This window comes from Mus caroli, unplaced genomic scaffold (genome assembly GCF_978045245.1).
Source record: "Mus caroli unplaced genomic scaffold, Mus_caroli_1 scaffold_13, whole genome shotgun sequence".
NCBI lineage: Eukaryota > Metazoa > Chordata > Mammalia > Rodentia > Muridae > Mus > Mus caroli.
The window spans coordinates 89,109,948-89,137,775 of NW_028227268.1; the positions used below are offsets into that span (position 1 = coordinate 89,109,948).

General features: G+C 46.7%; 1 long non-coding RNA gene across 5 annotated transcripts; it reads right to left on the reverse strand.

Annotated features, from left to right (window-relative positions):
• Positions 1–12,345: 12,345 nt before the first annotated feature.
• Positions 12,346–26,246, reverse strand: LOC115032304 (uncharacterized). Of its 5 annotated transcripts, none has more exons than XR_003837947.2 (5): positions 25,797–26,246; positions 25,581–25,703; positions 24,914–24,969; positions 15,917–16,013; positions 12,346–15,340 (listed from the first exon to the last, which is right to left on the reverse strand). It is a non-coding gene; the product is annotated as an uncharacterized LOC115032304 (long non-coding RNA). The 5 variants fall into 5 exon arrangements; XR_003837946.2 differs by adding an exon at positions 18,014–18,163 and having other exon boundaries at positions 25,581–26,246; XR_003837948.2 differs by adding an exon at positions 22,308–22,449 and having other exon boundaries at positions 25,581–26,246.
• Positions 26,247–27,828: the final 1,582 nt, after the last annotated feature.

Consider the following 27,828-nt stretch of genomic DNA (forward strand, 5'->3'; position numbering starts at 1 on the left):
TACCTTCCATTTAAAATGTTTATTGCCTTGCTAACTTCCAGCAGCAGGGTCAAGGCATGAAGAGATGAGAACTGGAGCTTCAGAATCCTCCGATTCTTGGCTGGAGGAAGCTTCCACCCTTCCCCAACACTCCTCCAAGGAACTGGACCTTCCAGCAAGCTCTCCACCCACCTGGCTTGGAGGCCCTAGAAGGTTGGTAATGGATGGCCTCAGTGCACGTGCCCAGCAGGGTCATGACAAGCACTGGCTGATTCTAGAGGGAGGTATACATACCCCTGACACCTGGGGCTGAGATGAAGGGAGAGCATCAGGCTTGCTAAAGGTGTCTATGAACTAGGTCCATTGAGAACGTTACTTCTTTTAAACTTTACATTATAGCTGCTCTGCACACTGCACACGTAAAGTTGGCTTTCTCGCAGTTATGCTGTTGAAGGCGGCAGAACCAAATGTCACTCAGTCAGCTCAGTGTCACTGTCTCTGACCTGTGGGCTCCATCTTTCCCTCTCTGGTCTTCAGTTTCTCTCTCTGTACACTACACCAGGTACCTACACCATGATGATGCTAAGAAGCATAACAGGGAAACCCATGTGATATCTGTGGCATGTCACCCATATCAATCAGAATGAATGGAGGAATTAATGGTTGGGAGGTGACTCAGGCCCATCCCTGATGAAAGCCCTAATGTTTCTCTGTGAATTCTAATGTTCACACTGAAATCAGAGCATGCAAGTTTGACATCTGCAGCAACTGGTTTTTTCCACCTAAAGACTCTGATTGTGTTGATGAAAATATTTTCTGCTCAATGGACAGCACACTTCAGAAGCCTCCTGAACCTCCTCCCACTGACTGTGAGGACCTACTTGACCCTTTCATCTCATAACCCTCCGCCTGTATCAAAGGTCCCAGTGCTACACCCCTGCCAGACAGTCTGAAAAACTATTTCCCATCAGTGTGTCCCTTTAAAATGGGGGGGGGGGGAAGGAGCACCTCTGCTGTCCTCAGTTTGCTGTTGCAATGACTGGCATCAGAGAGATGCTCAGAGAGTGCAAGGGGAGTAAATGGGGCCAAAGAATCTGTTGGCTATAAATGCGCAAGACTTGTTACCTGTTTGGTGGCACTTCTGTTGGTACTCAGTGTAGCCCTAGGTCCCCCCGCCCAAGCATCTGTATCCAAGGGGTGGTCTCCTGGCTGGTGTTTGTTCAAATACAATTTCCTTGAAGCCTTCAACTGGTTTCTATTTAAGATACTTGATAAGGGAACCAGAAAGAGCAATCAAACTTGCTAGACATTTGCAGGGAACACCATTTATGAAACTACTATTTCCCAGTCCCTCTTCCTGATGTTTTGATACATGCTGGCTCTCAGCCTCTCTCAGAGAACAGACTTAACCTATATTTTTCTAACCAGAGATCACATTGCTGCAAGAGATCCTATCTAAGTGGGTAGGAGGTGCCTCACTGAGGCTTAGCGCTGCCTAGCCCTACCTATTGCTTATTCAGATTCCATGGGGACAAGCATTTGGCTGTCATCTCTCAGGATCCCATCAAGCTTCTATCCTTGATGTTGAACAAACTCGGGACCTACTACTGATCATTTCAAGAGAATAGCATTCTAAAATATGTCTGAGATAAACAAATGAGGCAGTAGGCAGGTTGCGGGTGCCAGGTACAAGTAGCTGATACAGTAGATGAAACATAGTGGCTTGGATGAGAATGTCCCTCATAGGCTCAGATATTTGAATATCTGGTCCCCAGTTGGTGGCACTGTTTGGGTAAGTTTAGGAAGTGTGGCCTTGCAGTGAGAAATACACCACTGGGGGCAGGCTCTGAGGTTTCATGGTTCTCAGTTTGCTCTTTCTGCTTCCTGTCTGGTTCAAGGTTCAAGATTCAAGATGTGGCCCCAGCCACTATGCCTGCTGCAGCTCCACCATAACAGATAGACCCTGATCACTCTGGAACAGTAAGCCCAAGTAAACCCTTCTTCTTTAAGTTACCTTGGCCATGGAGTTTTATCAGGGCAACAGAAAATTACCTACTACAAGAGTCTTCTGGGTAGTTTAGAGTTTAAAAGACCAGGTTCAAAACTTGTCTCTACCACAAACCACATAAGACTTTGGGCAAGTTACTGACTCTTTCATAACCCTAATCTCTAAACATTAGAATGAGGAGAGCAATACCTCTTCATGATGAAGCTGAAGCTGAGTGAACCAAAGCCCACAAGTTTCTGATCATTGGCAATGTCAAGCAATCAGCATGCTAATGGAGATGCATATGCCCTGTGTCAGCATTCTCTTGTAATCTGTCTCACCCTGTGGATAATGAGCTACATAAGGTATAGAACCTAGATGATGAGGACAGGACTACAGTAGCCCATAGTATATGTTCATCCAAGTCCTATTGAATGCATGAGTATGTGTATGTTTCTATTCTGTAGTGCTGGTTGGCTTACCAAAAGCATATTTATCTGTGGTCTGAGAGAACCTCAATGAGCCTATTCTATACATTCTCTGTGCTTTGAATGCTGCCACCAATGTCTCTGAGACTCAGTTGTGTGCTAATACATGTAAAAACACATTTCATGGTGCCTTCATCCTATAGAAGGCAGATGATGATAAGCAGTGTAAATACAGCGTTTACATCCAGTCTCCAGAGCTGAGCATGGGGAAGGTCAGCCTTGTTATCCTCATAGAGTGTGGGTACCTGCATCAATTGGCAGGCAATCTTAAAGAGTATGTTCCTTTTACTAACTGCTGATATCTTTTACACCAGCTAGGCATTGGCTTCTTTAATAGGAGACCTAGAGTTTTCTAAGTAACGTGTTCATAACCACACAGGTCCTAAGTGGTGACATGAGGGTGTAACCAAGCACCCAGCTCTACAGCTGCCACAATCACATGTTATTCTTCAGCTTCCCTGTGGCCAGCTTCTGCAGGCTCAGCTGTATTGACATAGCTGGCTAGAGGGACTCCCCTGTGCACCACGAGATGTTTAATATAGTATTTATCTCTAGCCAACTTGAGATAATAAAAACATGTCTTCAGACATTGACAAAGGCCCACAGTTTGTGGGGACACCTTTCCTTCCTCAAAGCCCACTGCAGCCCTCTGCCCACCAGAAAGGACTCAAGACCATCATCATCTCCTGAAACAGGAATGCCTAAGCCCTTTACCAGACAGATTCTTTAATTTCTGTACCGTTCAGTGAGCCCATTAACTCCCCAGAATCCCTCTTCTAATGGGAAGTGATGGGGTAACATCCTCCAAGTTATACAACTCAGAAATGTGGGTATCACCCACAGCCCATCTCTTCCTCCCATCCTAACTCGCCTCTCACCTAGTCCTAGCGACACCAGCTCCCAAATCCTTTTCATTTCCTCTCTGTTCTCACCATCCTCTGCAGCTCAGATCATCATGTCTCACCTCTGGACCAGCCTCTCAGCCAAACTCTGCCTCCAGTCCTATCTCATCAAGCTCAAGGGGATTTCTCCAAGTATGACTCTCAGCTTTGAGTGTTTCCTGAGAGAAATCAGAGTGGAAATAACCACATGCAAAGCTCAGAGATGAGGCATAAATAACTCTATCTAAGCCCTAGCTCTGTTCACTGTGACCAAAGGGTGACCTGTCTGCCTATGCCCACCATAAGTTCTGCTAAAGCATTAGTGCTCAGTCCCCAGAGCCTCATGGTCTGGCCTTGGACAACAGTCCCCAGAGTCTCACAGTCTATCTAGTACTGGACACACACACGGAACATGCTAATTGGACAGGTGGATAAATAAATGGATAGCTGGACAGATAGATGGATATGCAGTACTCTAAGCTAGAGAGGACATCCCAAGACCACTTCAGGGGCTCCAGTAACATTTGTGAAGAGCTAGATTCCTTCTTTAATGTGGTTCTCCATTTTTTTGGAAGATCTTCTTCCCATATGGACCATTTTGGATATAAAGGAAACACATGATAAAAGCAGGTCACTGGATCCGTGGTTGAAAACACACTTCTGAGCCACAATTTTCTTGTGTGGGTGAGTTTCAGGAGGGGTCACTTCTCCAAGAGCCTTGCCCTGAAGACGGGGTTGTTGAGTGGCATTTATTTTGGGGAGGACGTACAACAATCATAATCGTGTTTATTTGGCAGGTGCAATATCACTCCGTCCAAAGGGTTTCCTTTCCAGGATGAGGAACAGGTTTGTTCTAGCCGAGAGGCTGCGGGGACTGGTGTGGCCATGGCCAGCTGAAGCACACTCAGCACTCAGTCCCTTGTTCACCTGCAGCACCCTCCCCCACCCGGCCTGGATATGAACCCCAGGATGGGGCCAGCCAGCCAGAACTTGGGGCTGGGGACAATGACAGCTGCACCTGCCCAGAGCCGGCAGGATTTGTTCCCCTGGATTTTCCACATCATTGATTCTGAGATCGGGTCTGATTGCCCATGCACCCTCGGAGGCTTGCCAGGGGCAGGGTGGGAGCTCTGGGTAACTTTCTGTCTGAGTCAATGGAAGGAAAGGGTACACCAGAAGAGGGCAGACAGACAGACTCCTCTAAGCTTACGTCCCACCTCCATACACCTGCAAGGAAAGTAGCTGATAGAAAAGAGTCAGCCAGGAGCAGAGTCTACATCAGCTGAGGCAAGAGCAGGTGGGGAAGAGGGAGCAATGTCTGCTTGATCTTGAGTAAGGGAGATGGTGGAGGGAAAAAAAAGGAGGCTGTAACTCAGTCTGTATGGCTGGAGCCCAGAACTTGCAAGTTAGGATAATCAAATAAAAGTCCCTCAGAAGGTAGCATCCTGGAAAACTGAGTTCTGGATCCACTCTCTTCACTTTCTGTCTGCGTGGCCCTGGGCAAGTTCCTCCACTTCTCTGAACCATCCTAATCTGCAATGTGGGGAATTTTGGGAGGGTTAATGAAGACAACAAATGAGGGGCTGGTGCCGGACTTGTCAATGCTGTGAGGGTCAGGACCTGTCAATTCTGTATCAAGATCTGTCAATACTGTGAGGGTCAGGCAACCTGTTTTTGTAGTAAGATATTTGCTTGCTTGTCTTACCACCCTCATGTCATTCTACCACACTGATAACTGAACAATCCTGGAGAAGCAGGAGTCTGAGCCCCAGCAGGAGCTTGCCTCAGCTAGATTATCCCAGATCCCATTGCACAAACAGCCTCGGTACTGCTCCACAGGAGTGGGCAATGGCTCTTAACCCACTGTAGAGATGATTCCCCAGCCAAAACCACTCACATGAAAGCTGAAGGGTTTATTCCTAGAAAATGGAGCCTATTATAGATCCTGGAAATGGTGGTGTGTTATATCCCAGGCTTCCTTGACTTGGTCATAAGATCTATTTATGGCAGGAAGCATCTTTCTTTGGGTGGATGTTGACTTGGGTATCTGTAATGCTAGGATGTATACATTTAACATATTGCAACTGAACCTGGTGAGCCGAAATCACACCGATGTGAAAAAGACTTAAAACATGAGAGGAACATTCTGGAACCTCCATGTTTCCTGATTTCTTATTACAAGGAATAATAAATAAGTATACTGAATAAGCAATTTCTATTTGAAGGAAAAAATGTATCCTAAATCGGGAATGGAGACATGTGCTTAAAATTACAGAAGCTGGGAGTCCAAGGCAAGAGGATTTTGAATTGGAGGCCAGCCTGGGCTACATAGCAGATTCTATCTCAACAAACAAAACATCATCCTGCTGACAGCCTTTTGAAGATTTTCTCAAATGTTTTTGAGAAAGACATTTGAGCTGTTGTGTGTGAGATGCTGGCAGATGTTCCCCCAAGCTTCTCACCTCTGATTCAGATTTGAGTCCAGCCTGTGCTTCTTAGTGATAAAAAGTGTGAAAAAGCCAAGCTTGCCTTCCTCCAGCCAGGGTTAGAATTGTTGGCCTTAAGTTTTCTAAAGTGACCAGATCTGAGTCCCTGTCACTCTCAGCATCCCAGGCCTCCAGAGAGAAGTAGTCATGAGGTCTCAGGTATGTTGCATGTGTTACCTCCATCTTTAGATCTAAGGACTACACAGCAGCTGGCCCTGGAGAGAGGAGAGTGGGGAAGACACATTACACGTGTCCCTTCAAGCATGTAATGAATACCAATGTCCCACAAATTTACGAGGTTTGCTTTGCTACTGGTTTTACTTGGACATGTGTTCCTTAAATCCCCCTGAATCACCCATACTGCACAAATCCCTAACCCTTCTGGGCCTCAGTTTCCTTTTATGAGAGAAGTTAATGTCATGTCCTCAGGTGACATCATTGGCCCTGATTCAAGAGCAAAGAGCAGTCCAGGCTTGAAGACCCCCTTCAAAGGACAGACACATGTTGCCTGCCGTGTACAGCACAAGGAAACCACTGGACGCTGGTTTCATCACGGAGACTACCTGCTGTGCAAGGTGTGGTGGCAAACACCTATGATCAGCACTTGGGAGGCTGAGGCAGGAAGATCAATTCTGAGTCCAGCCTGTGCTACTTAGCGATGCCCTGACTTGAAAAAGCCAAGATATAAAAATAAAATCACAGATCATGTCCTCTGGAATCTAGATGACCTGGTTTTGAACTGAACTTGTCAAGTGTTTACAAGTGATGGTTTTGCCTTTCCCAGCCCCAATATCCACAGCCATCCATGGGACACATCATGCCTATCACAGTGCTATTAGCATGCACTGTGTCCAGCTAGGAAATCAAATACTCTCTAAATGATAGCTGATTTTTGTTTTTTTTTTTCTGCCACTAGTGTTCTTGTTACTAGATATCTAGCATTTGGGGAACATTTTCTTTGTTTAAAAACTTCACAAAACTTGAGTGACAAAATTCCCTTGAGTGCAAGAGTTTCACTCACTGAAGATGGCCTCTCAGAGAGAGGAAGGACTCTCCATAAGTAAGCTACAGCAGGGCCAGATGGCCAGAGCAGAGGACCCTCAAAACAGCAGCCTGACTCTTCTGTTCATTTCACAGACAGGGATACTTAATATCATAGAGGAGAATGGACTTAGGGAAGGTCCCAGGTCACTTGTAATGATAGACACATGGCAGTCAGGGTCTGGTCTTAAAACACTAGGGATAGTAGCAGGAGGGGCCACTGGAAGAAAATAGAGAGAAGGGAGGGAAGGTTCAAACATTATTATACTACTTGTCATATTTTTTTAAAGATTCTGTGGGTGGGCATGTCAGGCCAGCACTCTGCTCTGTGCTACGACCCCATTCCTGCTTCTTGCCTTTTGGGTACCAATTTCTCCATTGCTATGCATGACCCACCCTTCCGGTCTTGCTCACTTCCAGTGTATGCCCTTGAGACCAAACAGGCTCAAGCCTCTCAGACGCTGGGTAGCTGAGCTTTGCTTATTATGAAGGATATGCTTGAATGCAAGACTTTTAGGCTTCAGGGACCTGAGTAAGATAGCTGCCTATTAATTACCTGAGTGAGTCGACATCTGTTGAGATCTACTGGCACTTAGACAAGCATTCAGTAAGGACTTCATTCAGGACCCTGCCTTAAGGCAGGGCTAGTGAGGAATTTCTGGGCTCTGTGGAAGTGTGCTCAGGAAATGAAAATGCATTTGGTGAAATGCTATCATTTACACATTACTGTGAAACTGTGGTAAAAGTCAACGACACATTTTCAACATGTTAGTTCAGAGCCTGGTATGGAGCTCTAACTAGACAATAAATATTCATATGGTTAGCAGGGCCCACTATCTGCCCCACCCCCCATAGATGTTTCTGAGTTGTGAGTGTGCTAGTCTCCAGAGTTCTGGAAGAAGAGATAAAGATGGGGAAACTGAGGCATTGAGACTAGGGGATCAAGGTCATAGGGCTCAACAAGCTCCTAGTCAGGCAGATCCCGGCTGTACTTTTCTCTTATCACATCATATTCTTCTCCTGCCTGGCTGCCTCTCAGGCGGCTCATGTCTGCACCTAGCAGGGGCGTGGGCCCATTAATTCCCAGGCAAATGGGTCCTGGGCACGTGCAGGCAGCAGGTCCTGGGACAGCTCAAACAGGCTTAGACCGCCCAGTGCCCCATGGCAGCCACCCCTCTGGCCTCTAAATGATGGTGCGGAGCACTTGAGTGTTTTCAGGATAAACAGAAGGGCTGGAGCAACTGGGAGGGGGCGGGTATGCAACTCTGCCAAGCCAAAACAGAGAAAGCACAGGACTCCCCCTGCACTCTTGGGGTAGGTGGGGGCACCCACGCCAGTTGGGGACCAGCATGAGCTTCAGGCTGCTGTCGGGGTCAATAGCAGTCATCATGGGGTGGGTGTGTGTGCTTTTCACCCATAGTGTGCTCCTACATGCTCCATCCCTGCAGTCTCTGGGCAGGGAAATGGGTAGGTCAGTTCTCCCCTCTCTGTTATAGAATGGGAATAAGACCTCTATGAAGAAAAAACTGCAAGTCTTACTCCAGCCTGTATTCTGTCCCCTGAACCCTTAACACTGTTCTTGACCCCCCAAAGTCAGCTCTCAGTCCAAAGTCTCCCATTTACCTTTGTGGGGCTTGGGGCTGGCAACTTTTCTGTTTAACTCCGTCTTCTAATATGCAGTGAATGTTGAACAGTCACTAACGTTATGGCTGAGAAGACCACGTTGCTGAATACTGTCTCAGCCAGCAGCCCTGTGCATCCCCCACGGAACATCACCACATGGCACAGGGATGCCAGATCTGTAGCTACTTCCAAAAATACACAAACTCAGAAACATACTCTGGATGTTGCCATGCAACCAATCACCTGTGTTTTAAACATCGGGATCTGTTCAGAAAGTACTCTGTGACTTACACTAACAAAGCTGAAGACCAGGGTTGACCAGTAGGCCCTAGCCTCAGATGGAATTATATCCTCGGTTTGCTATGAGAGGTCTAAGAGGCAGGCTGGAGGGAAGGGGAGTATGATTTGCCCAGATGTGCACAAGACAACCATTTACAAGATACCCAAACAGCCACCGGAATGAGGGTACCATTCCTGCATCACCTAGTCAGGCTTCCCAGGCTCAGTCCTCATAGGAGTATAATTCCCTGTGATGCTCAGAAAGCCATGCCAAAAAACCCAGGCACCGGCTCGCCTATACTCTCTATGCCATTGAGGAGAAAGTCTGGCGGGTGCTGGACTGCCTTGCTGTCTCTCCAGCATGGGGATTGCTCCATTCAAGCTCTGTGTTGTGCAAACTGCAGACCTCGCAGTGAGCACTTTGCTTCTGCTTTATCTTCAGGGCAGGGTCATCTTCTGCTATGGCAAGTCACACTGCTTCTCCATGTTTTACCTATGCTATAGATTTTCCTCTTAGGAACGGGGCTGTTTAAATTTAATTTAAAATGGTAAATAAATAATGTTCCAGGTGATTGGCAGATGGACCAGACAGCATTGGAGTGGGAAGGAAGTGGCTGGGTTCTGGCATACACTGTTAGGTAAATGAGAGTGGCCTTGTTCTTGACACAGCCCTGGAGGAACTTGTCTGACCACCCTGGAGGCAAGTGGCAACAGGCCAGGCTGCACAGGGCTTGGAGCTTGAGTAGTGGGTAGTGGAAGGCCAAGAGCATGCTGGGAACCCAGATGCCCTGAGATGACCCAGAGATGGTCAAAAATCAGTCCTGGAAGCTTCAGAAAGTCTGTCAAGACAGAGAGAGAGAGAGAGAGAGAGAGAGAGAGAGAGAGAGAGAGAGAGAGAGAGAGAGAGAGAGAGAGAGAGAGAGAGAGAACAGGGATATCCATGATAAAATACCCATAGAGAGTTGTTAATTCTGAGTAATGACTGTGCACTGGCACCATCCTGGTGTCCTGTATTGAGTTCTGGGCAGAGCATTGAGAAGCCTGGGTCCTAGTGCCAGAGTCACTGCAGTGTGTGGCTGTGATCTCTGGGGCCATGGGGCAGGGTTCAAACCTCCTCCTTCAGCCTCCTGAGTTTGTTTCCTTCCTAGGTACCTATCTTCTTTGTGACTCAGTTTCTTCACCTATGAAGAACAAGAATGGTTCCTGCTACTGGGGCCTTGTGAGGATGAGCAGAAATTTATTATTTATAATACCTCACAAAATGTGACTAACAGTGTACCTAAGACTCTCTAAGTAGCAGCTTCTATTGCCATGCTCAGCACCATTTCCAGGCAGACATCTCCCCATGTGAGGCAGGGAACTTCAACACCTCCCTACTTTGACTTGAGGCCCAGTGGCCATCACTGGGTCTGGCTCCACTCAGAGGATATAATTGTGTCAGAAACTCATATGCTTTCAGTGCCCTTGTTTAGGAAATGGAGTCGACAGAGCCCTGCAGGAATCCTCCAGCATTCACTGAACTTTGTGTGTGTACATGTGGCATGACGTGGGGCGCACGCACTTGCACATGTTAACATACGCAGCAAGTTGTCAGGTGCACAGTGATGTCTAGACTAACACTTCTCCACTGGAGAACACCACAACTTGGTCAGGAATGCAGCACCCAGAGAGTTGTGTAGTGTTGGGTGCAGAACACATGTCTGTAATCTCAGTACTCAGGAACAGAGGCAGGAACATCCTGAAGCCACAGCATTGGTATATAGTAAGACCTTGTCTCAACACACACACACACACACACACACACACACACACACACACACACACACGCGCGTGCGCGCGCGCAAGCACACACACATGTGCACACGCACACTCACGCACACGCATGCACACAGAGGTATGCACTCGCGTGTACTTGGGTGTGGTGGGGAGATTCTTTGCTTCTGGCTCGGGAGCTTGGCAACTGAGACAATACAGGTTCTATCAGCTCTGGGCTGGCCTATTTGCATATTGGTAAAGAAGACAGAACATGTAAACATCTCCATTTTTAAGGATGGCGTTCGGACAGTAGTATCAGGATTGCTGCCCTTTATCCAGTCTTTCATCTCATTCACTGAGGACTTTCTGAAGTGGCCCTCTGACAACTTTATTTCATTCCAGGAAAAAACAAAAGCAAATTAGGAAAAACAGTTCAGAAATTAATAAAAAATGAAGAGACTCTTAAATCTCCCTTTTACACTTTGTGCTGTTTGTTCCCCCACCTATGTAAGGGATGCTGGCAACTGGTGTGGATCATCTCACAGCTGTCTTTGGGGTAGTAAAAACATACCTGTCCATAAAAAGGAGTAGATCTATCTCTCTCTCTCTCTCTCTCTCTCCCTCCCCCTCCTCCCCCCCCCATGTGCTCGAGTGCGCGTGTGTGTGTGTGTGTGTGTGTGTGTGTGTGTGTGTGTGTGTGTGCGTGTGTGCATGCACGTGTTGAGACAAGGTCTTACTATACACCCCTGCTGTGGCTTCAGGATGCTCCTGCTCCTGCCTCTGCTTCTGAATACTGAGACATGTGTCCTGCACGCAGCTATACACAGCTCTCTGTGTGCTTCTTTCCTGAGTGAATCATGCCTGGTCATCTCCTGGTGGATTACCGAGCCCTCATGATGATCCAGAGCTTCCAAATCCACAAGGGTAGGGTCCCAAGCTGGCTGACTGATTTCACTGAACCTTTGAACCTTTCCCTGTGGATTTGCAGGAGTCTTGGGAGTTTTTCCAGTTTCCTCTTGACAATCACTGTTGCTTCATTGTGAACATAGATCCGTAAGAGCTTTCATTGTTCCTGCTTGTAGTTTCAGAAATACAATTCCTAGTCAAGGTGAAAACATCACTTGCAACATTTCTTTTTGAGTCAGAGATTTATTGATTTAACACAGCATCCCAGAGGGCCTCCAGATATGGTGCAAGGGATAGAGCCATGTTGACTATAAGATCTCCATGGATAGCCTCCAATACAAAGGCCCACCCAGGGGTAGGGAGTAGATAGTATGTGACATGGACTTGGAAGTGTTCAGAGAGGGAAATAAACCAAATCAGGGAATTCTGAGACTAGCCCAGTGCTAGTCGGTACTCTCACAGCCAGTGCTGTGCATCTGTCTAGCTGTACACAGGTGCTTGTGTGGGGAGAACAGAGATTCCAAAAGTGAGGTGTGAGGACAATGGGACAGCCCAAGGGCTGCCTCTGTGTTTAATGGCCTGTATTGTTAATGGTTCTGCTCTTGGAACCAATCCATCAAAAGTCTGGGTACTGCCATTGTCAGATAAAAGATGGAGGAGACCTATATTTGGCCCTCAGAGAAGGCCAAATGGAGCAGAAGGAGATGGAGCAGCCTCTTCTTGTCCTCATCACTCACAGGCTGTGGAAGAAGGAGGTGTTTTGTGGATGGGTGGCATGGCCTTTCAGGACAAACTCCCTGAAATCTCAGGTGGAGGTGGGAAAAGCACATCAAAGCAAAACAGAAGGGTAGCATTCCTCATCCCACTGAAGCCTTAAGGGAGAATTCTCCTCTATGGTTTGGACTATTGAGTCTGGAAGAGACTTTTGACTTGTAGCCATTCAAGTAACTAATTTTATTAGTACAGAAATTGAGACAGATTATAGACGGAATGAAATGGGACAAGGTAGGGAGATACAAGTGTGGGGAAACATGTCTGAATGACTGGGGCTAGATCCCAGGTTAGCATAGTCCTCACCCACACTATTCACAAAGAGGACCGAAGTCTCTAGAGGGACATAACAGCAGAGTCAGAGACCACCTCAAGATAAAACCATTCTCTAGAAGCGAGGCTGTAGCCAGCAGTAGCTCTCAGTGACAACTGGCCTTGTGCTGCTCACTCAGTCTGAGCCCTTTTACCCAAGGGACCTCACAGGATGGCTGCAAGTGACCATGGGAGAGAAAGCAGGAGAGCTGCTATTCCCATAGCGAAACCATGGGGGAGATCTAAGCACAGAGGAACAGAACTGAGGGGCCTGCTATCTAGAGGTAGAAAGGGTTCAAAAATAGGATTGCCCATGAGCATCAGTCCCCATCCTCCTCCCAGATGTTAGCCACCTTCCTGCCTAAATGTGCCAGCTCAAGGAGCACAGACATTTGGTCTGATCAGGACTGAGCTGTTTCAGGAAGAGGCCATAGACGAGAATAGATACTGCTTCCAGATGCTGAACAATAAAATGTGTTTCAAACTTCTATATAGAATAGCCCATATGGTAGGATCCCAGACAGCACCCACCCTTCTGAGCAAGGATTATTAAAGTGAACTCTTCAGCCCCAGGCTGGCCTTTTACAAAGTGGCCACTCCCAGTTATAGAACCAGACAGCCCTGAGCTCTGAGGTTATCCTAAGTCCTGGCTACTCTGTGTTCCTGGGCATGTCACCTGATCTCTCTGGGCCTGATCTAGTTTCTTGTCATAAAGGACAGGTAAGAAATAGCACAGAGGTGGGAAGTACATAGGGCAGCATTTATGAAGCACTAGGCTTGGGGTTGGGTAGGGAATGATCAATAGATGGCTATATTCTCCCCTTTCCCACCCTTCAGGACTTTCTGCGACCAGCTGAGTCTTTCAAATTTTCTTGGACCATTGACCAAAATGACATAGTTTCTGCCTGAGATATATGGGGAGGGTCCAAGAGCTTGGTCATCTGTGAACCCAGAACCATCCAGTGAGTAGAAACCAGAAAGGCTGAGCACAGCCATAACACATGTCCTGGAATCCTAAGTGGTCTTAGAAATGCAGTCTTGGCTAGAGGTCACACAATATAGCAGCTCTGTCCTCCAGTCCCAGCCTGTGCCCTATCACTGGAGGGAAGGGGTTCCTCATATTAGTTGGCCCAGTTCATCCCATGTATAGGGCAGTGTGTGTGTGTGTGTGGGGGGGGGCGAAGACATCAGGACTGATCAAATGTGCCTTCTGTTCCTCCACCCTTGAAGCCTAGTGAGGCACAAACCTGGCAGCCCAGTCATCTTTGCTTTGCCTTGGCAGCCAACTCAGCCCAGTCCCAGCAGTCGGGATTTGACAAGCTTGTGCTGCCTCCTTGAGGTCATCTGCTGCAGTTCTAAAGCCAGTTTCAGAAGATTGGCAAGTCTGGTCTAGAAGAGGCTGTTCAGAGGCTGAGAAAACCCTGCCACCTCTCACTGGCAAGTACTAGGAGTTCACACATGGATGGCAAGAGGGTGCAAAATGGAGGTACAGCACATTGGGGTGGTCCAGCCATTCCCTGCAATTTCTATGCATGCAAACCATAATGGTGACCCCCACACTCAGCTTTTAGAGGATCAGATGGCTACTTGACCAATAGCAGACAATGCACATATGATTTATTGAGCACTTGTGAACAGGCAGTGTGTTTTAACACAACATCTCATTACATTTCTGTAAACACAAACTTCTGACAGGGTGTGGTGGTGCACATCTTTAATCTCAGCACTTAGAGGCAGAGGCAGAGGCAGAGGCAGAGGCAGAGGCAGAGGCAGAGGCAGAGGCAGAGGCAGAGGCAGAGGCAGAGGCAGAGGCAGAGGCAGAGGCAGAGGCAGAGGCAGAGGCAGAGGCAGAGGCAGAGGCAGCTCAAACTGCTCTGAGTTTGAAGCCAGCCTGGTCTGCAGAGTTAGTGTCAGGACAGCCAGGACTACCCAGAGAAACCCTACTCTGGAGAACAAAACCAACCAAACAAGCAAAGTAAGTAACTTACTAACTTGTGATGGAGACACACTCGCAGTGCCTTCATTTTTTTACAAATAGGAAAACTGAACCTCAATCTCCCAAACCACACACCCATGAGGAGGAGAGCTATGCTGACAGCAGCTCCCTGAGCACCACCCACCACCATGTCCTTCCCCACTGTGAGTTCAATGTGCCTGCCGCTGTCACCACCACACCTTTATCCTATCTGCTTTCATCCGTTCTTCATTCTTCTTTGTCACCACTTGATTGGCATGTTTTTTCAAGTCACTTTGATTGTTGCCTGTTTCTTCAAGTCACTGCCAACAGCACTGACTTAGCTTGGGGAAACTGTAGTCAATACACAGCAGACAAGGCACTTCTGTTTAGACTATGAAGTGGGGAGCCATGATCCACAGAGGCCTCCTGGGCTCCCAGATGCCAGTGTAAAATGGGCCTTGAGTCGCGGTCCTTTCTTAGACTGGCATAGATTCTGGGGCTGCATAATCAGGCAATTTGGGGCTTGTCAAGAAAGCATCTGGGTACACGTGTCTGTGAGTTGTAAAAATAACAGTTCTTAATCAGTGAACACCACTGACTTCAGACATTGGGCGCAATGCAGTTAAAGAACACACATGATGCTATTTGAAGAGCTCAGTGAAGACGACATGGCCTCCACAGACTGCTTCTAGAGATCCATTCTCCTGCTGGGAACCCTGAGCCCTGGAGGTAATGAATTGGGAATAGCTTTGTTGCCTGTTTCTGACAACACTTCCCGCTCTGTCTTTGAGCATACTGCAGAGTGAATGCCTCTGTTCTTGGAATCCAAGGGTCTAGTAAACTCTTCTAGCTGCTACCAGGTCTGGTCACAATGTCTAGAGAATTAATAGTAACAGTAAGTTCCTGGTATTGTGACATTCTCATATTTCAACCAGAAGCCACCGCCCCCTGCTCCTGGCCACACAGCATCACACACTGTGTCTGCGTCTGCCCACCCAGAGGTCATCAAGGCACATGGGAAGCCAAGTGGGAGAAACTCATTTGTCCATCTACAGATAAGGGCCACTATTAGTAGACAGTGATAATGCCACTTAGACACTTGACACATAGTAGGCCTCCATGAGTCCTCTGTTGTTCCGTGATGGAGATAGGACCTCTCTGGAACTGGTTTTAACTGAACTACTTACTGGCTTACAATGGAACACTATCCCCTCCCTTCCATTACCTGTGACTCATTTATCTCTGTCAAGGATTAGTTCCCAGAAAAGGACATGCTCTATGGCACCAGGGGTCACATGTGGAAATTGGGAACTCTATTTTATTCCCTAATGGGTCTCAAAATAGGTAAGTGTCAGTCCAGTGATCCAAAAGCCATAGGCCTGTTCTAGACGCCGAAACAGACTTCCTTCATTCAGAAAAGGAACTGTCAGAGAAACTGGCCATTCCCTTACCTCAATTTTTCCTGTGCTGGAAAACTTTAGGTGCCTTTCCAGTCCCAGTAAGGTCCAAGAGAGAAGACATCTTAGAGAACTGTAGTTCGGCCATTACCTGACAGAGAAAGAAACTGAAGGTTTATAGAGAAAGGGGACAGAAGACATAGACCCTCACACGCCTGGGTTCATTTTATAACCCTGAGAGGATAGTATTGTCTCCATTCCACAAACAAGAAAGTCCAAGTTCCTAAGGCTGAAAGGATTTGCTGTCATCACCAATCATACAGCTTCCCTGCTGGTCAGGAACGGCAGTGCATCTCCAGAAGGCATCAGTGATTCCTAAGGGAGTCAGACAAGGGCAGGCTTCTCTGGCTAAAAGCATAACCTGGCAAGGGGTGGGCGAGCATGCTTTCTGTGTTCACAGCTGTTGAGCATGGGTTCAGAGAAGTCACATCACTGAAGATGAGTCACATTGCTTTCAAAGGCCACGCATGTGAATTAAGGGGAATGTATCTCCTGGAGAAACTGAAGGCTGTCTGAGGAACAACTCCCAGCAGCCAATGAGAACAATGGTTCTCAGCAATCTGAAGGGTTGGTCGCTCATGTGCACCTCATGAATGACTGGGATGGGGTGCTGAACTATTGAAGAGATGGAATGTTCCATATTTGGATAAGGTGGTGGTTACACAAGTGTATAAGCTTTGTAAAGATTTGCTAGGACTCATCAAAACAGGGACTTTTCTTATACATAAATCATGCTACAATAAATTTCATTATTAATGGTGGCACATGCCTTTAATCCCAGCACTCGGGAGGTAGAGGCAGACGGATTTCGGAGTTTGAGGCCAGCCTGGTCTACAGAGTGAGTTCCAACAAAACAAAAACAAAAACAAAAAAGGTTAATATGAACATCATTACAACTATTGAATAAATAAATGCAAAATAATAATGGCTTGAATAAGAGCTATGAAGGACATTAGGACGTGTGAAGCTACCAAAGACTTGGTCCAGTCAAACAGATTGAGAAAATCTTCCCAAGGAAGTAACATTAATCTGAGGTTAGAGTACAGGCAGCCTGGACTAGTGGGCTTAGAAGACAGCGTGTGCTCAAGGGGTTCTGATGGAAATTACTGAAACTACAGAGATGGTGCCTAGAGAAACTGGTGCAAGGAATTCAATTTCAGGCTGTGTTGGTCCAGGGTAAGAGCCAGCACTTCTCCCGAGAGAATCTCAAGTCCACCAAGGGCCAGAAGGAGATATGGTGACCCACGGTTAACACTGTGGAATCAGTACGTACCTCTTCCTCCTCCGGGCTGGAGAGTTCCTGAAGTTAGAGAAATGTCTCTATAACCTGTGCATCCCCCAAAGGAATTATCAGAACTGATGAGAAATAGATACAGAGAACTGTTCTCAGGGAAGGGAGGAAGGAAGGAAGGAAGGAAGGAAGGAAGGAAGGAAGGAAGGAAGGAAGGAAGGAAGGAAGGAAGGAATCCACCTCATATGGGCCAGTGTGTGTGTGTGTATGTCTAAACAGGGTTTCTCTGTGTAGCCCTGGCTGTCCTGGAACTCACTTTGTAGACCAGGCTGGCCTCGAACTCAGAAATCTGTCTGCCTCTGCCTCCCAAGTGCTGGGATTAAAGGCGTGTGCCACCACCGCCCGGCTTCAGTGTGTTTTTCTAAAGCCATCTGATAAAGGAAAATATAGACTAATATAATTCTCCTCTCCCAACTGAAGTCATAGGGATCAAAGATGAAGGGCTTGCACCCCAAAATTATTCATTGTAACCTCTGCTCCTAAGCACACAAGAAGCCTGCAGCTGCATGTGTGTGGACTCTACCTCTTGTTACTTAGTGCCGTAGTCCCGTAGCCTATAACATGTGATCTCCCTGGGCCTTCCCACTGCATGGTACCCTTTCTGCCTCAGGACTCCTGGAACTCAGCTGCAATGCAGGTCCCATGTATCACACTGCCCTGTTTCTGAAGCCGCTGAAAGCACCTGTGTCAGTCACATCTTGTAGTCACAGTGTACACTGCCTTTGAAGACCCAGCTCCAGCTGCTGCTCTACTGGACAGCATTGAACCTTTTCTGCCCATCTGGCCTCATTAGACACTACCTGGCCTCCCATCTCTCTGAAGTACAGTCTTGGCCCCTGTTCCATTCTCCTGCACAGCTTCCTTGTTCAGGAATGGTCTCTGTGTTCTTCTCCTTCACACCGATGTCTAGCACATGGCAGGATGGCTTGTCAGTGGATGGAGGTAGATCTCTAAAGTCAATGACCCAAAGGACAGACACAAATCAATATCGATGTGGAATGATGTGAACACCTATATGGATTTCCCCCCTGATTTTATCTCTGAGCTCCCTCTTGCAGGATGGTGTCCTAGACTTCCAAGCTTACCAAGAGGATCTTTGCTTTGTTACAGATCCCTCGGTCTGTTCCCTATGCACAGCCATTTCCTGTCCTTTCCTTCTGCTCTCGGGTCATGACCTTCTGCACAGCAGGGCCTTTGCTTATGTCTCACACCCACAGTGAGAAGTCAAACCACGTGAGGCTCTGTCACTACCACGGGCTTCAGAAGGACTTTTCTGTACCAAGAGCCCCAGCAGCAGTGTAGACCGAGTCACAACATACAGAATAAAGCAAAAGGGCTGCCTTCCTGTCCTGTTCATTGTAGCAAATTAATTTATCTTTTGATCTTTGAATGAAAAGTTGGCTGTTCTTTCTGCAAGGCCATATGGCGAGGTTCAGAACACATTTCAGTTAGACACAGAAGGGAAATAGATTGCCTGCTGGGATCATAACCACCAGCTCTACAGTGAGCCAAAGGCAGCTCTGCACATCGGGGCCCTGGCTTGCTGTTGGTTGGTCATATGCACCTTTAACATGACGTTGATCATATGACCCACCCTGAAGATGGACTTGCTCAACCTTTAGCGCAAGGCATCATTAGATCTTCACAATGACAGGATGGCATCACTTACATTCACAGAAAAGGCAGCTGAAGGGAGCAGGAATGGAGGGGAGCAGATGGGGTGACTTCGAAGTCACAGACGCTGCTAAGTTTACTCTTGAGAAACTTTAGGGTGACACCTGTAATTTGTATGTCTCCCCAGCTAGACCGAGTCTGACCCCACGCATGGGCTGGTATCGTTTCCTCCTTAGCGTTTCTCGCCCCACACTACTCCCCAGGGTCAGCTGACCTGAACATCTGAGAAGCTCATAAAATAACAACCCAATCAATTGCCAGGAACGAGTCAAGGGGAGCCTGAAACATGGGCTGCTTAGCAACGGATCTCTTTCCCTTTCCACTTGTATTTTTAAAACCATGTCAAATAGGATGCCCAGTATAACAGTACACACAAAAAATGCCTAAAATTTAGGAACTATAAAGTCATGGGGGAAGCCAGGCAAGGCATCAAACACTGGTAATTCCATCATTCCAGAGGACGAGGCAGAAGGACCACTGTGAGTTTGAGACCAGCCAGGGTTATGTAGCATGCTCAAGACTAACCTGGGATACATACTAATACCCTGTTTCTAAAAACAAAATAAACTAAAACATAAAAATAAATTGTGATCCTATCACCCAAATACATCACTTTGCTTTTATTCCCCTACAAAAATTGAGATCGTTATTTATAAAATGTTTACAATGAAAATGGCATTTTGGAAATGGAAAAAAAAATGTTGAAAAACGATGCAAGCTTTGTAGCCGTGAGTGTTAACATTTTGTCATGTGCTGGCCTGATTTCTCCACACTCAGCCCTGAGGAACCCTGACTGCAGGATCTGCTTGGTTGTTTTACCATACTGTTGGTTGTGGAAAGGTGAGATTTATGGTTTGTTCTTAATGCACATTACTCCATCATGAGCTGAAAAGGGACACATTTAACCACGTCCAAGCTGCTAGACATGTACGTTATTTAAAATCTGTCACATTCACAAAGAGCAGAAAAGAAAATACCTCTCCTCTGGCACCACCAAGGGCATCTGTGGTCATCAGTTTTGGATAGAAGTCATTGGGGCAGCCCCGGTGCGGCTCTCAGACACCAAAATCTGGGCTTCGTCCATTCACCATGACTGTGCTTCACAGCGTGTGTTGGAGCTGCCCAGGTGTCTGAGAGCATCAGAGAGGAAATGATTGTGGCTTCCTCAGAACATCTCCAGTACCTTCTCTGCAGTGTGGCTCTGATCCTTGTGGAAGGTGTGCAGAGATAGAAGACAAGAAAATGTGCTCACCCCGAAGAATTACGGCAGTTCAGAGGGGACAAAGGAGCAAGAGTAAAGAGAATTGTGTATGACAGTTTTCCTTCTGATTACACACATACCACACACACAAATATACTCAAACACACAAGAGTACACATACCTACATACACAAACACACTACACACACATGTACATATACTCAAACCCACACAAAACATGCAGGCACACACACACCAGCTTTCCCATTCTTACTCCAGAGACCCCGAAGTTTTCAGTGTATTCTTCCAGAATTAACTACTCTTAAATTTTCCCTTTTCTAACCATGTATGTAGTCTCTCCTTTCCTCTCCTCCCCTCTCCTCCCTTCAACTCTCCTCTTCTCCCATCTCTCTCTCTCTCTCTGAGTGTGTGTCTCCCCTCACTACTTCCTCCTCCTTTCCTTCCCTTCATTGTCCCCCATTTATGTTTGAAATGGCATCTTATATGTAGTCTGCATTGCAATGAATCTCACAAGTCTCCTGCCTTATCCTCCCGAGTTTTGTGATTGCAGGCACGTGCCACCACACCTGGCCAGCTATCCACTTTCTGTCCACCCATGAAGCTATCCATTTAGCTATCCTTACTTCTTAAAATAAATGTTTACCGCAGAACAGTTCAGAAGAGACTTGCAGGGTCACCAGGCCACCAACTGATTTTTACAACTTTAGGCAAAAATGTTCTGCTACTCTCTGCCTGTATCCTCCTAAAGAAAACCATGTCCATTCCATATACAGGTACATCTTAAACCATGAAGATTTAAACTCACTGGACACGTCTATAGAACGTTACTGTCCAGACCTGCTGTGGGGAAGGTTAGATAGAAGTTTCCTACCCTACTGAGGGGAGGTGGGAGCAGGGTGACCCAGCCACCAGCAGCAATGTTCAGTCACGCCAGCACCCCACAGCCTGGTGAAGGGGATAGGATGATATTTCATAAACATTACCTCACGTGTTTTCTCGGAGATAAGCTGTTTGCTAAACTTTGTCAGAGGAGCGGGCTTGGGAGCGCCTTCCACGTGACCATCTCCAGGACAGCTGGGGCCTGCTTGGACCGGCTGTGGGGACCTCCAGCTTGGCTTGCCCAAAATACAGGAACTCAAAAATGGAGCTGCCTCTATTTAGTGTAAATAGAGGCAAATGATCTTGAAGGACAAAGGGGTCATGCTAGGAAAGGGACTGAGGCTTCTTCTGGTCAAGTGCTGGGGTCGGTAAGCACCTGAAAGCCTACCATACACACCAGGGAGTCTTCCCCTTGCTCTCCAGTTGCTCTCCATGATGGATTCACACAGGTCAGGGCCGCCACATGCAAAGCTTGGTGTGGAAATGGGAGGGGAGGGGAGACACCACTCAGTATGAGAGTGGAGCCTGAGTGACCTAAACTGGTCGCTAGCTCTCTTACCTGCCACAGTCTTCCCTCTCTCAAGAACAAGGGCTCATGGCTGATTTGTAGTGCTGCCTGGTGCTAATCATGAACTTTCCCTACCAGAGTGCCCCCTATCTCCAGGCCCATGCCTCTAATCAAGATGGCCTCTCTAGGGAGCCCAAAAGCACAAAGTTCCAGTCAGAGATGAGCAAGGGTGACCACTAGGTTATGTCCCAGACCTTCACTGGTTAGCCTGTATCCTGCTTTCTTTCTAATGATGGTTTTTGTTCATTAACAAATGCAGAAATGTTAAGACAGCCATGCCAAAACTGTGAAAGATTCAAGACCTCAGTATCTAACATTTTGAACATAGCCCACCCAACCAACATTAGCATGTGTATCATTCACTTAACGATGATATTAAAGGTCAGAGTTGGATGACTTCATGACGACCTGGCCCCAGCTGAATTTCTACCTTGTGCTGTCTTGATGACCAATCAGGAGAACTGAGCTCAGCGAGTTCTGAGGCCTGCAAGCGTCAAGGGGAGTTGCTGTGTGGACCCGAGGCTGCTTGGGAAACATGAGCTCTGAGATGTTGGCTGAGTCAAAGGTGTGTAACTTCAGTGCTGATGGTGCCATGGGTAGAAACTGTCCAGGGGACCCACTCCAGCCTGCATCTCTGGAAAAGCATACTATCTATAGGAGTGAACTGAGAACCCAACCAGGATCAAATGGCGTATTTCACTGCAGTCAGTGAGCTGACTGGGCTTTGCCTGTCCCAGCTACAGTTTCCTCACCTGCAGTGCACAGATGATGATCCCAACCTTTGAAGCTTGGATGCAGAATAAAAGAGACAATGTGTGCGCAGAGCTTTAACCTAGTACCAGGCATGATGTCTGTACCTGCCCCCAGGAGGAGACACTCCTGGAGAAATGGGGGCTATAAAAGGGAAACAGGAGGTGAAGGTTATGGCTGTCTACACCCCTTTACCACTTCTGAGAATAACCCCAAAAACCCCGAGCAAAGAAAATGAAATGGAGGGGAAGCTGGGAGAAGAAACTGTCTGTACTTCCCCTTCCCCTCCAACTCTATAACTCTGGAATGAGCAAGTTTCTTTCTTTGGCAGAATTAGACAAACTAGACTTGAAAGAGCAGCCTTCTCTGAGAGGCCAGTGCTTCTAGGCACTTGTTCTCCGGTGGGTGTCACCGACTCTGATCAGTAACAAGCTGGGGCAGATACTGCCTTTATAACTCTTGCATGTGTGGCTCTTTCTATGAACTTCCTTCCCATGGGATGTTACTTGTCCTATGTGAGTTCCGGAGCCTCTTTGAGTCCACAGTTATTTACGTATAAATGAAAGAAAATGATGTCTATTTAATATGACAACTATGGCCAATAGCGGTCTCAAACATATAAACAACAGTGCTTAATGCAGCATACCTATATTAAAACTATATAAACTTTGCTGTTGTTTGTAGGCACTATGGTAAACACTATGCTATATAAATGCTTTATGTTTATCAGAACAACCTGAAGGCACTGCCTATTTCAACTCCCACACCATAGTTCAAGAAATTGAGAAGGAAACAACACCCTAGGCCACTGCCAGCATCTGGTACGTCCAACCTGCAAAACTGACCCTTTCATTTCCAAATTGTGTCCCCACTCTTTGGTGGCTTATTAATGATGTCAAAGCAGGAGACTGCCACCAGGAGTCACTTCCCTTTTCTCCTTTTTATACTTTAGGATCAATCACTATGACTGTGGCATCAGCAGCCAGAAGACAGGTGGATAGCGCTGACCTTGGCTGTGCTGATCCCAGCTCCTCTAACAAGAGTTCCGTAGGAAGCAAGGATCTTAAGTTAAAGACAGTTTGGACATTGTGACTGTCCCTGACACCCATCACACTACCTGAGCCCATTGCCCCTGGAGTCTACTTTCTTCAAGTCCATCCCCTTTCTGGTGCACTCACCATGCCTATAGCTACCTAAGTCCTCACCACGACTGGCTGCTGCTCATTTACTTAAAAATCCTGTTAATTGAAGAAGAAGGCTCTGTCACCCCCACCGACACAAGGCCCTTGTATTTGGCTTTCACATTCCCTGCTTCCTAATTCCATTCCTGGGGCTTAATTATGATTACACGGCTTTATTACATAGAGTTGATTTTAAGTAATGGCCCTAATTAAGAGTGAGTTTTAATTAAGCTTAATTCAGAGCCTGCCTCCGATTGCCAAGGATTTGCAGCCTAAGTGGAGAAAAGGCTCAGAACTCACGTGTGACTCGATCTCAGTGCCTCAGCTGCTATCGCTGCATCACCCATCCCATCTGCACCTGCTCCATCCATTCCTGGCCCTTGGAGCACGCAGCATCAGCAGGCTGCAGGGGTGAACTAGACCCCACGTTCCAGAGGCCTGAACCCCAGAAATAAGAGCACAGGAGCCACTTGGCCTGAGGTGAGGAACTGAACCGTAAAGATACAAGGTCATTCGTCACATCACTGGCCCTGCTTAAAACCAAGGCTGCTGCTTTTCTCCCAATCATTCATAATACTTGTTGTAAAGTGGGCAGACTCAGGAGGCCAGGCCTCACAGGAGTGAGGACAGGGTAGGATGACAGCATTCCTATTCTCCGTGGCCATGGTCTTGGTTCCGTGTGAGTTTTGAGGAAGCATCAATGAACAGAGTGTAGCCAGCCTCACGTCCTGCCTTAGCCATTGCACCGAATCTTGGAGGAGCAGAGCACTGTGCCAGCGCATTCTTGCCCAACCAAAGACACCATAGAATGGGAGAGAAATACACCAATTTGTTTGTAAATAAAATTCTCTCCTACCTTTAAAGCTGCCATAGAGTAATTGTGGGTGGAGGGGAGGCTGGCATGTTTTACAAAGCAATTAAAGCCTAGAACCTCCAAATCAGAAACTGGTACCTGCCTTTTCTCGTGAGTGCAGATATAAGTTTACAAAACTTGAGATTTTATCCTTCCTATGTTCAGAAGGACTGAAAATTGAAAAGACACTTTGTGGTGTCACTGCAGGGTGCAGTGTGAGGTAAAGCCTTGTCCCGATGTCACCTAAAATTAGCTCTCATTTGCCCAGTGCTGGAAATCATGGCTAAGACAGGGTAGCCAAAGGCTCCCGGCTTTCCCCAATGACCACCCTGTGCCATCATGTGGAGGATTCAATTCTACACAGAAATCCAACCCTCACCCCCAACCCCTGCCATGGCCTTATGACCCCAAGGGAATGTGTGGACCATCTTAGGATGTTTCAAGTGAGAATATAATAAAGTCAGCACATTCTCTAAGGCTTGCTGCGGGAGTTTGTCTGTAGGTAGTAGCTAGTACTGACCGTCCGTGCTGGATGCTGTTGTCATACTCAAATGTTGGTTAATGAAGTACCCACCTTGGAAAATCACCCACAGGAAAGCCAAGCTCTCAAAAAGAACATTTTGACTTTTTCTGGAGGAAATAGAAAATGAAATATAAAAGTCAATTATCTTCAAAGTAAGAGGGGCAATTTCACTCACAAATGCTGTACTTTATAGCTCAGTTGGAAAACAATCATTCAAGTGTTTCCCAGGCTAAGTTCAAAGGAAAGAAATTTTAAAAACAAGAAATCAAGTCTAAGCCTCCCTCTACCTATTCCTCTTATTGAGTCTTCCTTAGGCTAGGGGGAAAAAAAGACAAAGGACTTGAAACACAATAAACAAGTATTCTGTGCTAATCCAGCCACAAACTCTTCCCCTTATAGCTGGGTATCAAGAAATTGCTTTTGTTTACCCTAACCTATTGGCACAGACCCCACTGTTCCTCGGGCCTTCTCCCAAAGATGATGTGGACACATCTGCCCTTTTTCTCTAAGAATTTGAGGGTAAAGGTATCACCAACTCCTCCAGCTAAGTCTAAGGTGCTTCACTGTACCTGCTCAATATCCTCTACCTTCTCCTCCAAAGAAACTCCACAGGAAGAGCAGAGGGGACACAGCCTTCATCTCAATATGAAGAAGTTACGGAGCCTCATCTGCACTAAATAATGCAAGCTTCACAATCACCTCGATTACAGCCACTCACCCACTCTGGGCAATTTCATTCTGCTAGCTCAAGGCAAGATGTAGGAATGGTTTCATGGTCTCCACGGATGGCTTTCCGAGACAAATATTTTCTTCTGTCACCAATAACTACATTCAGAATGGCCTGGAGGTTGAATTTTTCTGCTGCAGATTATCTGCTGTGGAACTGTAGGCCTTGGTTCCCCTCATCTGTAAAATGGGGTAACACAGCACCTACCTTGCAGGACTGTGGTGAGGGTTTAATGAGAGAATGCTTAGCACACGACGAGTGCTCAGTGGGCGGTCAATGGTTAAGGTCAACTCTGGCTCAAGCTTGTGCCATGGTTTATCAGCAGCTCCTGGGTTGGCTGATGCAAGAGAGAGGATCTTATTATGCTCAGAAAGGCCCACAGGAAGTAATGAGGACTCAGCTCTTCCACAAACGCCCAAGAGTCATTTGTGTAAGTTCTTGCTTTCCTGGGGAGCCAGCTAGCAGGGCTTGGGAGTAACGTAGCTCAGACCAGCTCCCGCTGGATATTAGGGTGATGGTGGCTCCCTGGAGAATCCTTGCTGGCTCCATGTGCACCTGCCCAAGCTTGCACACACATGTGCCCTCTTCCTTACTGCATTGCCTCTTCACATCTAGGCACAGCCAGATCCCTGCAGTTCAGGCCAGAGACAAAAGCCATTGCTGATCCCTGAGTGAGGCCCAGTGCATTTCAACCTGGGGATTTATACCAAGCAGAAAGATCCACAGAATAGGAAAATGCAAATCAATTGTGGAATATAATATTATCATTGTCAACATAAAAGACTTTTATTTACTGCTCCTTAAAAGAAAATACCCCATGGTGCCATTTGTTTCAGGGAATGCAAAAAAGGTTTCAACAACTAACATGGCATGTTTCTGAGCAAAATATGCCCCATATGTGATGTTGGAGTACAGATTGTCAGTGGCCACTTGTGTGTCTGTGTTCTTGCAAACAAACCCATGACCCAGAGTCACAGAAGGTCACTGCCAGCCTTCCTTTTTGAGCAATAGGCCATCTATTCCCACCCTCCACAAATGAGCCAGGCAATACTGTAAGACAGGCCATAGGGTGTGCATATTTCAGGATAAGGTAACTGAGCAGCTGCTTGGTTTCAGGGACAATGGTGGAGCTCAAACGTGTGAAGAGCTGACATAGCTCTGGGCAAAGGGTGAAAAGAAATCCTCTAGAGCTGCAGTTCCCAGCCTGTGGGTCATGGTCCCTTAGGGAAACCTCCATCTCCACAATTATTTGCATTATTTCTCCTAACAGTGGCAAAATTACAGTTATGAAGTAGCAATAATTTTGAAATAATTTTGTGGTTGGGGGGTCACCACAACATGAGGAGCTGTATTCAAGGTCACAGCATTAGCCAGGATGAAGATCAGTGTGCTCAGGTATACCCTTACAACAGTAGACTCACTTAAGTTCAAAATCATTTACCACTTTTTGTCTTCCACTGGGTACAGACCAAGGATGACACCACGACATTTGAGGAGTTGATTAATGCATGTTTTCTTTTCTTTTTCTTTCTTTCTTTTTTTTGAGTTTGGGTTTTTTTTTTTTTTTTTTACGAGTTTAACATGAAACATAACAGCAACCATTTTAGTTTTGAGTGGGACTGAGTCTAAATTTATAAGGCTTCAAACAATAATAATTACCTTAATGACACTTTAGGTAAAATAACATATATTCTACATGGTTCTCTCAATAGCCTTTGGAAATGTCCAAGTACAAGAGACCATTGATATCTGCAAGGGATTGGCCCTAGAAATCGCTGCAGATACCAGAATGCAAGGCTGTTCCAATTCCTAATATTAGATGGCATAGCATTTGCATGTATCTTATGGGCACCTTCTCATATAACTTCAATAATTTCTAACACCCAATACTATCAGGGGCTAGATATTTTGCTGATTATAACAAGAAAATACCTACACATGTTCAATGCAAGTTTTCTCAAAAATTTTCCTTTCACTCTTGATTGTATTCACAGATGTGAAGCCTAAAGATACAAAGGTCTGAAAGTATTACTACAGGCAACTTGCCCACGAGCAATCAGAGGCTCGAGGAAGGTGAGGTATAACCTGGCCTGTATGGGGAGAAGCTGAGATACGTACTTGTGTCTCTCTTGCTGCAGAGCTATCCATCCAGATCCCCCTGCTCCACCCCACCCCACTCTGGCTACACCACCTCACCCTGGCTATACCACTCCACCCTGCCCCACCCTTGCAGGCAGCA